At 45.8% G+C, this 12816-nt stretch overlaps 1 protein-coding gene across 1 annotated transcript in view; it reads left to right on the forward strand.

The window, feature by feature from the left end:
• The first annotated feature begins 6505 nt into the window (after positions 1 to 6505).
• The window catches only part of LOC128874273 (irregular chiasm C-roughest protein-like), a 226297-nt gene continuing 219986 nt past the window's right edge, over positions 6506 to 12816 (forward strand). Inside the window, exons 1-2 of the mRNA XM_054118865.1 lie at positions 6506 to 7052; positions 7122 to 7200. The gene's annotated coding sequence lies outside the window, so the exon portion shown is untranslated. The remainder of the gene's footprint in view (positions 7053 to 7121; positions 7201 to 12816) is intronic.

A 12816-nucleotide genomic window follows, 5' to 3' on the forward strand; every position in this document is an offset into this window, starting at 1 on the left:
CGGAAATAACAGCCACGAACAGAAATTGCAACCGAGTCGTCCGCAGACGCGACGATGTAAGGAGGTCCGATAGAATCAGGCTTTGTTTACCGCGGCTAACAGCGCCGGGGCGAATCGATTCCCGTTTCGATATGCATGGAATAGCGCAACCGACTTTTCATGCCTTCCGCTACTCCCTTGCTCGGGAGATATTATTGACTCGACTGATACGGGGGCGTTTATTGTTTTAACTTTGACAGGCATCCGAGATCGTATCGAGACACTCTACGAGAGAGGGTGTTTCGTAAATGGCAGTTCAAAATGGGTTGGGTTCTCAGGTGTGATAATATCGATTGTAGAATAAGTTGATTTTGTGTGGGGTCGATCGAGAGCCACCACCGTAATGATGGTATTCGTTAAGGATTTTCAATTTATATGTAATAGTTTACTCTGAAAAGGGCCTTTGATTTTACTCAAAACGATCGTATAGAAATCTACGCAATTAGTAGCTCACTAGCCCACCTAAACTCGTATTATCCCATAATCCATAGCGATGTCAGTACGTTGCTGGAAAGAGCTCGACGTGAGTTCGCGGGGTTCGTTTTTCATCGGATGAATTCTCGTATGAGTGAAGCGTCACCTGAATACGATGGGGTTCTGAAAAGACTTAATACTCTACATTTGAAAGATCGCAGACATATTGCTGACGACGTTTTTCCTTTCAAAAGTCTCAACGGTCTTAATACTGGCTTTGTCGTTCCAGAGCTTGTTAGATTAATACCTGACGCGACACACGCGGCTGATACTCGTTCCTTCGTACTGTTCTCTTTCACATACAGCACTCTGCAATAAACTCGAAGCGCACCATTTATGAAAATATGTAATTTCGCTGGCTCTACGGGATGGTCCAAACGTCGAAATCATCGATTAACGAGCGATGAAATTTATAACATTTTATTGAAAACAAAATCGTTGCGTTGGCTTCGTGTCTAAATCTATACCATCTCTCGCGATTGAGAACATGTCATATCTGTGACTTCATAGCGTCGAAGAGACCGAAATAATCGAAACGTAACGCTATTACAGACAAGTCAATAATCGATATAACGAGAAGTTTAGGATATTGGAAACGTGTCATGGATAAGGTCTTGGAGCGAAAATAGGTAACGTAGATACAGTGACACGAGATTCAATGGGGCGCCGGTCCACGAAACAGTTGTTCGTTGGACGTAAACGACGTCCTAGACGCCGATGGAGTACTCGTAGATGGGTTCACCCCTCTCGTTCCGAGAACCGAGATGACTTGGCGAGAGCAGAGGAGGTTGACTAACTCGTCGAGGTCAGCCCCTTTTCTTGCGAAAGAGAGCAAAAGACCCCTCGATAAATCCGCTGCGAAAGACCTTTGACTTACAGTGTCAGCCAGGGGGGCGTACAGTCATCGCGGAAGTCCAACCCCCGCGGCACTGTCTAGACGCTTGCCCCTCTATTATTGATCCTGCCACGGGAGTGGGACGAAAGTCCCGTTGACGTGAAACGTCGAATTTGCAGGAATACCTGATGGCGATCGACGCGTCACGCACGCCAGACGATTCAGGACAGTCCTGCGCGGCTCGTCTCGATAAACAACCTCCAGACCACGAGATTTTCCCTTTGTCACGGGCTGGATCGGCTGAAAATTTTCTCGTTTTTATTTGAATACTTGACAGCTCACGCTCAAGGGGTTAAATTCACCCGATAACGCTCCGAATAGTATTTATAATTATTTTTAATCAGTGGTGTCTTCGATGCTGAACGAATAAGTGTTTTTATCTAAAATCATTTAAATTCAGATTCGTCCAAAAATGTACGTTCCAACCTTTTACGATAGAACAATTGCACATTTCACAGGAGATGCCAGCGTGGCCTGTGCTAAAGCATAGAGTCTGCTAATGTTTGGTGGACGTCGTTGCATCTTTCAACACAATGAAACCGTACGATACGACGGTGAAATATCCGCGAATTTTGGATTTTTCCGGGTCAAATCGAGCAGGACCACCGGGCCGAACACGTTTCCCTCTGTTGTCCAATAAATTCAAGGAGAATGTCGGTACATGGCCGGGCAGAGTCACGGAAGTTACCCTTCGAAAGAAGCTCGGGAAAGTTTCAGTACCGCGCTCCCACCGGAGGGACCAGGTGAATTCGATTCAAACTCGGAAGTTTGTTGTCGCTTTAACGACGGAATTCTCGCGAGAAGGGATCGGGCTCGCAAAATTTCACCGTATCGTGCTCATATTTAATCCGCGGTGAGCCTCGACTCTCCTTCAACTTTCTGGGACAAATCTGAGCGGAGTACGTTCAGTTCGGATAAAGTAAACGATTCCGGTATCGATTTTCGATCGTAACGAGCGGACGTGGTTTTAAATGCGCGAAGAATTGCGAGGGGTCGTTTCATTGATAAATAATTTCTGCTCGAAAGGGTTATCCGTCGTTGCGAATTGTTTCAGAACCGAACGTCTCGGATTTCCAACCGCGATCAAGCGTAGGCGTGAACTGTAACTCCAATTTGGGCAGGTTTGTAGGATACAATTGACGTCTTCTGGCGGTTGATGATCGTTTCATTATGGGCGTACAATTTCTGTGCGGTGCATAGGCGTAACTGTGCATGCTCGCGAGAGATTTGTTTTGAAAGCTCGACTGACACGCCGCGCCGTCGTCCCACAGGGAAATGGGATCTCGATTGAATGGAAATGACGTTCGAGCCAGACACGTGTATCCCGCGCGGAATGCACGTGAATAGTGCTAATCGGTGTCTATGGCAAACGGTCGCGGCTACGTGTCCCCTTCGTGGAGTGTTAATTTCGGAAACAACATTCGGCATGCCCTTACACCTTGTCCTACAGCTACTAAAGCCTACCTGATAACGTTAATGCCTCGGGTTTTCGACAATAATGCGGTTTTAGTGACGTCGTTCCCTGCACTGTCGCAATTTGCAACTACTTATAGCGATGCTATTCATCCACATTATTTTCCTCGCTGTCAATAATGTTCGTGGCATAGATCGGTTAATCCAGACGAAATATTCTTGTCTACATAGATCGCAATTTAAATCTTTTTTTTTCCTTCTCGATTTCGTTCTTTAATCCCTCGTTTTTCGTTGATCGGGAAATTTCGTTTATCGCGACCACGTCCAGAACGCATCCTTCGCGATGAACGGGGTTTACCTGTATTCTAATAAAATCATTCTTCGACACGAGACAATCGAAGACTCGCGTTTCGATGCAAGCTTTCCAACGACTTGGATGGATGGGTACTTTGTATCCTCAGCAGGCGTCTCGAATGACATTTTCGAAAACCAGTTTCGGTTTCCCCATGTGTTCCGTTATAAATCAAGCCGATAATTCTTTTAACGCCATCTCCTCTTTCCAACCCCTCGACCTAGTCGGCAGTTCTACGAAATTCTAGACACCGTAACCGAAGGGCCTCGCGCAGCGGGAAACGAAGGTTTCGATTGGAACGATAACTCCGGAATACTTCCTGGGTGCTATGTTTCCGATTAGTTTCTATAGCTCGGAAACCATTAATCACGTACAAAATTGTGCGATTAATTTATTTGGCACGAATCGTATTACGATGCAGGTCTATCCGCTATTCTTGCACGTGTCATTAATTTGACGCGAATGGTGCATTGTACGCGGAATTATTCGCCGTTCCCTGAAATTCGCGTCTACTTCATGGAATATAAAAATTAGATCGAAACGTGGGTAACCCAAACGTAACGTCTTTTTCTTCTCGATGCTGTGTGCTGGACGAACGAAACCTCAGTCGTACTCGCGTAAGTTCGGAGTTACGAAGCGCGATCGATCGAAACCATCGTCTCCCGTCTTTTACTTTGCCTAATGCCATCATTAGGCATTCTAAATAGATGGCTCCTAATTCGGGATCCGCGCATTACTTATTCGAAGATGAACCTCTTAACGGAACGGTAATACCATCCACGTGACAGCCTCCCATTCCGTTTCTCGCTGTGCAGCGCATTATCGAGTCGTAGTTAACACGCACAGACAATGTAACGCAGTTAGCAACGTCAATATTAATTTGTGCCGATGCAATTTGATTACGCTCCTCGCTGTTCGGGTTAACGGGCTGTAATAGCAGGTTGCATTAACTTACTCGCCATAAGATCTCGTCAGCCGACAATGACGACGTGTGCGACAATTTTCGACGACGATTTTCAACCTGGCCCTCCTCTCCCATCCACCGGTGCATATTTGCATAATTTACTTATAAAAATGGTGCCTGCTCGTGACGCGTCGCGTCGCGTCGCGTCGCGTCGAGATGAACTTTCCGACGCGGCGATGAGCTTTCATCGATACTCGCGAGCTACTGGTTAAAAGTTTCTCGCCGAGGCGTCCTCGACTCTCTCGTTATTCACTTTGATTTCGCTTTGCTTCGCAGCGATCCTCGCGTAGGAAGATATATCCGTTGAAATTCGCTTACCCGAGCGAGTTCGCGTTATGTAATTCACAGGATCTCTCTAGACTTCGTTTTTGCCTGGTGTCGATCTCGTCTCGATCGTTAAACACTCGTCGCGCGTCGCTATGTCACGTATTTTCCGCTGTCTACTCCTTCGAGGGAGATTCCTTGGAAAAGGACCCGGCTCCCTGAGCTCAGACGCGCGGTTCTCTTTTTCTCGACGCGCGATTCCGAGGTGCAGGGCTGATCGCTCTGAAACCTTTCTAGACAGCTGGAGGACTCGAAAACGCGAAGTCCTTTTTCTTGGTTGACGAAAGGTGGATGATTATTATTCAAATCTGAAAGCGTTCGAATCTTTCGATATAGATAACACTTGTCAAAAGGTGGTTTATGTAGTTCATAATTCATTTAAATCCATTCGTGCGGTGGCTACATGATGTTTGAAAGATGATAATTTTTTAACGTCCATAATTACTTTATTGTATTTTCGATGTACAATCTGAATATTATTCGACAGCCATACGTATCGGCACTTGTATACTTTGCATGTTTTTCGTGCATATGTGAATATTTTTCACGCATATACGCACTTTCCCGCGAATAAATGTATATTTTGCATGCATGAAAGGCGCACGCTGTTTGCATATCCGCTAGTTATAATTCGATACATGTATTTCATCGAACGGGACCGATATACCTTTCGGTCCTTCTGAAAAATCCAAGAATTATTCTAGCCTCCTTATAGATAACATCTGTCATAGCATGGAAAAATAGATTCTTATCGAGAAGCGTCGTACCGCGAAAGTCGAGAACGTGATAAAAATGAGGACCACGAATACAGAATTGACGATAAAGAATGATCGTGATCCGTGGCAACTTCCAAACTCTAAACCAAACATCGACTTATTTCGAAAACGATTCTTCGAAGTTTCCCTTGTTCTCGACTTCCGTATCGATGTTCGGGGCGATATATTTTCGAGCGCTGCAGGATAAACACACAGGGGCTTCTACGTGGGCGCAGGACCCCGTCCAGGGCACAGCTGCCACGGTGTCGCGTTACTTGGAAATCTTTCGGGGTCTCGTCCTGTCTTCGATTCTGCTCTTCGTCGTCGAACGATAGCCGAGGACGATGTCGACCCTTGTCGAGTCGTCCTAAAATGAGAAACCGTTTACCGTGTGACATTTCTACGGGCTGTCGGCTCGTTTAAATACTCTTATCTAAATCCCAACTACTTTTAATCTCTGCCAGCTTCCACGAAGGGCTGAAACTATGGCCGGATATTGGCTCCGCGGGCTAACTAACGATTCTCACGCAACTGCGGTTTCACACGATATCGGAAACGGGCGGGAGCTCGCGAAGAAATCGACCATTGCCCGGTTGCGTTCATATCGGGGAACTCGTTGTTTAACAATGCAAACGTTGCTTCTACTTTCACGGATACAGCCGGGAAAAATTGATTTATTCAGGGTGAACGATTTATCGAGCAGCCGCGACCTCTAATCGTTTGTTTCCTCTGCGAATTATACTGTCTGATTTTATCGGAGCTCGTCTGCCAATTATCGTCGTGGCAACATATTTGAGTGCGCTGAATATTTTTCCTTTTTTCGCCTGTCGTTTGCGTGTACATAGAGAATGTTGCGACTTGCTAGGAAACGTCCGATAGACGCGCGAACAAAACTTTATTTTAACCCCCTGTTGGACACGTGTATTTTCTTGTGCTCAAAGTAAGCGCTTAATGGAACACGATGGCATGTTTAAGATCCAGATGTCGTGTGTTGATTTGTATCGTAACTTTTGATCGAGTGATTCTACGTTAGCTTCCGAAGGGGAATAATTCTGTGTACAGAACGTTCGTTATTTAAATATTAATCATTCGTCTCGCAGGGCGGGACGAAATTTATTTTTGTAGTTGAATCGGATAAGGTTCGTCTTTCTTGAGTAAACTAATGCAGAGTAAATATGAGAGGCGACTGTCACTTTCATGTTGATATATAAGAGCAAACAAAAATTATAGGTGTACATACGATATGATTTATTAGTTTACAAGGACCGTATACGAAATTCATAATCCAATAGTAATATTTTGTGTAGAATTTAATATTCAAATACTTGGGTAGTTTCTTCATACTACTGAAATATTTGTCGCTCGTTCGAATAGCAAACTACTCGAATAGAGCCAGCCCCAAGACGGATAGGTCTACGAGACTTTTACTGCAGCTGTTTGGAGATGTTACGAGGGTTGCCGTGCGCGAATCCTCTGGAGCTGAAAACTAGCTCAGTGTTACACGCGTCGCGCGTTTCTAGGCGAAGTGCCGTCGTAAAAGTAGTTACCCGAAAAATTAGAGACACCAAAAGGAATTTGGTAGCGCGCCAGGATTAATTATCGAGAAACATTATCGCCGAGACGGAAAAATTCGCGGACATTTAGCCTGGGCGGGGTGGAATATTGCGCTCGGTCTGTTTAATGGCGAAATAATGCAACCTTTTGTTACGGGGTTATTATCGTGATTGAGGAAGCGACGCGTTAGCTACTTTACTCCTCTGGTTTTTAATTACACGCTGTAACGAAGCGGTGGATGTGGTAGAATGAAAGGCAACAGTCATCGCCCGCCTCAAGGCGGTGAGTTATGATTTATTTATTGCAACAATATGGAAGAGATCTCGATGAGTAAATCTGAATTTTTTTCAGATCTTTTGGGAGCTTGCGACGATACGTGGATCTGGCATGAACAAGATGGACCTAGTGTTCGAGGAAGGGGTGGATAAAGGTATGAAGTCTTTCGTTAGATAAGTAATCTTGTGTTTGATGAAAACTATTAGTTTCGATTGACACTTGACGATCTATAGATTAGCGCTGAGTTAAAGGAACGGAGGGTTTTATTATGTAGCGAACTGGTAGCTGGCTCCGTTCGATAAGTTCGATTCACTCGTCTGTGCCGTTTCCCGAATGATTCCATCGAATTTTCATCGCGGTTGGTGGATTTTATCCGATGACCGTAATTCACTTTGATCGTTCGCCGCGATAAGGTCGAACCAATTAGGAGGTTTATCGTTGACCCGAGATAATCGAGGGGGCGAGCAGGAAAAAAGGTTATCTTATCGGCGCAGATTTGTCGTGACTTTGTCCCTCCGTGCTCTCGTCTTCGGTCACCCTTCGCCGTTGGCCTCCATCGAATTTCCATTAACGCTGGCCAATTACGTCGCGACTCTCTCTCTCTCTCTCTCTCACTCGCTCTCGCTCTCATATCATTACAAAAATGAACGGCCACACCGTGCCTCGTTTGTTTTACGCCGACTACACAGGTTTCCGTTAATTAATGTCGCGCTCCTTGCCCGCGGTCCGTACACCGGTTTAATTACGTCATTAACCGACGATCGCAATGAAACGTACGCCCGATCAAACATTGACCGACGGATGATGGAAGTTCCATCCGCACGACACCTTGTGTCTGTCCTGACAAGCGTAAAATTATCATTGCGCGTGCAAATTGGTATCGGATCCATCCCATCAAGATCGCTTTCAAGTCAAATGGTACGCATCGAGGTATTACGCGTACCGATACAGAAGTTGATTTTACATTCAGAAAATACGCTGGTTTGGTTGACGACTCGAAAAAAGCACGTAGCAAAATTTTTAATTGAACGCCAAGTAAGCTGAAATTGGGTACGTAAAAATGTCGCGAGTGTCGCGTTGACAACGAATCACGAAATTGGGTTATCCGCTGGAAAATCGAATAATTTTTAAAATATTCGTTTGTGGTTTTCGTTGCACTGGACACGATTGGTGGAAATTAAAAATTGTAATCTCGGCTCAGGGTGGAAGGAATTTTTACGAATTTTTATGAAAAATCTGAACGACATGCTTTGGCTTGCGTTGGAAAGAATGTACTGCTACGAGACAAAAAAATCCGTGATTTAATACGTACGTTTTGAATTTCGACATTTCTCGTATCTCGAAATATTCGGACAGCGTCAGTCCTAATTTTAACCATCCTGGTAGCAATGAATCGAGTTCAGGGTCGAGTCGACTACGCCCAGACCTATCCCTATGCGAAGTATATCGGCACTCGAGCACTTGCAGTCACGAATCAGCTTTCACTCGAGTCGCATTTAACTTCTAAGGCTCCTCTGGTCGCTCAAAGTAACTCGTTCGCGTCCACACCACCATGCTAGGCGGACGTGAGTGGCACACACCGTGTGCAATAGCGTACGCAGACACTGTCGGAGTCCATCTTCGACCGGGGAGCATCGTCGCATCCGTCGCATCTGTGCATCACCATTCACTTTTTTTTTTTTTTTTAGGGTTTCTCCTCTTCCCCTTGTCTCACACCCCACCCACTTACCGCCACATGACGCCCTTTCCTCGTCCCACGCCCCAAACGCCGGTACAGGGCCGCACAAAAGAGACACGCTACCACTCGAGATTGAAAGAACTTGCTAATAAAGGTGAAAGAACTCCTTTCTGCGAGCCCTTACTCGCGCCCTCACGGCCGCTAATGCTTTTTGTGGACGACGACCCGGCGACCTCGCGTTGCACCTGCAATAATGTCGACTCAATGGGGAATTCAGGGTCTCTTTCAGACACCGAACGCTCCCCCGTTCGCCACTGCCTGTCCCAACCCCACCGTGGCTTTTCCGTTAATATTTACGCCCGTTTGTCCGCGCAATTTTTCGCCCCCACCACTTTTTTACCCTCGGTCGGAATCGTGACGGGTTAATTACTGGCGGATGCGCATTGAATCCACTCCCTCTACGTTGAAAGATTTATCGCACTCGGAGGGAAGGCTTTTTCGTGCTTTCCACGGGGTCCACGCGGAAGATAATGGAAACTTTCGCAGTCGCAGCCTCGGACATCAATCGAATTCGTGATCAAGAATCACCACCGCCCTTGTTCATGTTCCTTCGACTCGAGGGGCTCATTAAGGATCGACCAGTTTCAGTTTCTATCCACTTCCGTCTCCGTTAATTTTTATTCGCATTCCGCTCCTGCCCCTCAAACGGAACAATATATCCCGGAGCACAGTGGAAGACAAAGTCGAAATTTAAACCGATGAGTCCGATGATTTCATTTGCGTGAACCAGCGAGGTCTACTAGTTGGGTCGTTGAATTATTAAACCAGCTTCGCATCGAAGGGGAAATAATATCGTGTTTGCGTTTCCGCGTCGCGCGTTTCGTTAATGCCCGTGCGTCCGTCATTTACGCGGACAGGAAACGGACGAGAAAAAGCACGCGGGGAACGAAAATAAACGAATAACGAGAAAGAAAAAAAAAACGGGGTAAATTTATGTGCACGGCGTGCTTTAATGTAAATAAATCGAATGAAGCCCGAAAGTTCGGGGGCCGGTCGCGTTCGCTGCGAATGGACGTCGCGTATTCATTTTCATGAAAGCGGATATCTGCTGGCTGCTGCCGCTGTTGCTGCTGGCCCGTTAAAATTTCTGGCTTCCTACGTCCTCGTCGTGTTAACTTACTTTCAGAGGCACGAGTAACCGTGTCATCTAACTTTCGCGCTTTTTCATCTCGCCCAACCACCTCACGCCGCCTCGTCCGCCCTTATTTATCGCGGCCGCTTGAAACTTCGCTCCGTGAAATATTTGCTTCGTGAACAAAGAGTAATTGCCAGATAAAGTGCCCGTGGTAAAAATTCCTAATCAACAGGGACAAGTCCGGTAGGGAGCATTAAGCCTTCTCGAGCACGCTGCTTCCCGATGTCCCTTTTTTCCCCTGTCGGCCCGTTAATACCCGTTCGAGGGGCTTGGAACATCAAAATATGAAAAAAAAGGGTCACTTTTTTTGTGGTAGAAGAAAGTGGTGGAAATAATTTGTGAACATTAAAATTCACGTGAAAAATCGAAAAATCGAAAGAAGATACGAAAACGCAACTTACTCGACACGACCGAGAAGTTTTTTGAAATTCCAAATGGTTAATTTAAAAAACATCGGTGCCTTCGTCGTTATGTTGTCACGTTAGCATCCTTAACATATCTACGATTGGTTGCTCATGACGTTGTTATTACCAGCAGGTGATCCTAAAAAACAATTCGTTCCACGGATTCTTACTTAAAATCGATCCACACTCGTGGTGTATTTTATGAAAAATTCTCGCAAGAAGGTAAACCTCTCGAACTCGTGCATCGACTCCATATTTTACCGAGGAGCTCTATCGAAATCGCTCGGAACTATATTTTCCGCGTCAACATCGTCGACTTATCCTTTTCTATTTATCATACGTCCAGCTGCCACGATTCATCCCCTTACGGTTCCACGCGTTACTATAACTCAGAATGAAAGCTACCGCGTGGTAATTCTACGGTTCTACCGGTAGGCTTCATAAAAAGCACGAGATAACGTTTCCTACCGAGACGTTGGAAAAAGATGTGCACGAAACATTGCGCTGCTGCGAAATCAAATAACGACGCAATATCGCAGCCCAGCGGCCGCTTGACGTTTTAACAGAACACCGAGTAGACGTCCGGCCACACGAGAATGGATGCGCGGCTCTGCCACCGAGTGTTGTACCATGAAGAGTACGCTATTTCGTGCCAGTTCATGGCTTTTTGCGACGCGCATCGTCCTCGCCGAGCTTTTTCTTCTTCTGACCAACTAAGACACCGAAGTTATTACCGAATTGTCGCGACGCTCGCTTTATCCTTCGCGATGCCGCGTTACCTCCGGCACTTTCGTTATTATCAAAATCCGGTTGCATCTGGGCCAAGATTTGTTGAGTAACGAGTCCGTCGAGACGATTACGATAGAGATATGGAATAAATTATTCCTGTATCCCATGTTTCTTCTTAAATTTATTTTGCCCATTTGTTGCGCGCGAGATCTTAACGAAAAGCTGCTCTCCATTCGTTGATCTCGGGATTTTCGCGCGAAGCAGTTCATTTAAACGGTTGACAATACTTTTCAGAATAAATGGTTTATCCAGGTTTTAACAGTACACTTCGCCTTCGATATTTCACCAACGCGATAATTCCGTTGACGCGCGATCGCTTTTTCGCGCAGTTCACGCTCTGCTATTGTGCGAACAAAATTTCTTCTCTAGGAGATCAATTCTTGATATCGTTTTATATTCCGATACTCCTCATCGAAGTTTATCATTCCGAATACCACTTCCATTCTTTATTGAGATTTAATTCTTCGATATCGAACCGGGTCGCCGGTGATGTACGTTTTATGGTTTTATAGGGTGAGTTAAACCTAGATAGATTAAAGATCGAGGAGTGACTCGACGCTTTCATCGGATAGCTACTCTTCGTGGCGACGACTTTGCCGATTGCCTTCTTATTTTTCAATGAACCTTACCTCTCGCAAAGTTCGCGAGACGATGAACATTTTTGTAAAGTTTCATCGACTTCGATCCCCAGTGTGCCCTCGTGGGTGTTTTCGGAGTTAACCGTATAACAGCCGAAATGAAATAAAGCGACTCCCTCGCCGACGTCTGGTTGCGCAAAAAATGCAGGTTCCGACGTTGTAATCTCATATCCGTGACGCATTACCCGCCAACCGCGTTCCCTTTTTATCGAGACTGAAACTCGTTACTGGAATCGAGTTGAGCAAACAGAAGGGAGAATCGTTTTAACGCGGAGCATTGCTCAAACATCGAAGGAGCCGCGCAAAAAATAGGATTCCGCGATGGCGTCGCGTTGAAATCGCAGCGTCGACGTTTCCTATGACAGACCGTAGTAAAAATTCGCCGAGGAAGCTCGTTGCTTTCGATTCCGCGAGCTTCCCTTTGCAGCGAGCTCAAAAATAACGACCCGCAGAGCGCCATAGACGTTTTCATGGAACCGTCGAACGGCAACCGCAGGAAATGAATCCCCCTGGCGGTTTCGAGGAACTCATCGGGACCCCTTCTCCAGTAAATACACATTTTTATAAATACCCGCATTATCTGTGTCCTCGTCCCGCTAAACAACTCTTTCGCGTTTTTGTATCTTTTATTTGCGCTTCGATCGTACTACACAGCGTTTCTAATTCGTCGTCTTCCGCGTTTGTTTATTTGTTATTTACGAATTGCAAGCTTACGTCCCGTTCACGGGGAAGTCTGTTATTTTCTAAATTTTTCTCGAGCGTCTTGAACGCTCCCGATAGTTTTCAGAAAATTCTCGACGACGGAGAATTTTCTGCAGCGAAATTATTGGAGCGAGGTCCGAGGCGCGTATCTTCCCTAACTCGTCTTCCCTCGGAGCCACGGATACGGTTCGATTCGCGATAGAAGTCGTGCATAAAAACGCCCGATGAGATCGATAAAGCAGCTCCGCGTGCCTCGATTTGAAAGGGCTCTTTTCTTCCGTATTGTTGTCGTTGTTGCCATTAAACGAGAGAGAGAAAGAGAGAGAGAGAGAGAGAGAGAGAGAGAGAGAGAGAGAGAGAGAGA

The sequence above is a fragment of the Hylaeus volcanicus genome, chromosome 3, assembly GCF_026283585.1.
Source record: "Hylaeus volcanicus isolate JK05 chromosome 3, UHH_iyHylVolc1.0_haploid, whole genome shotgun sequence".
NCBI classification, from domain to species: Eukaryota; Metazoa; Arthropoda; class Insecta; order Hymenoptera; family Colletidae; genus Hylaeus; species Hylaeus volcanicus.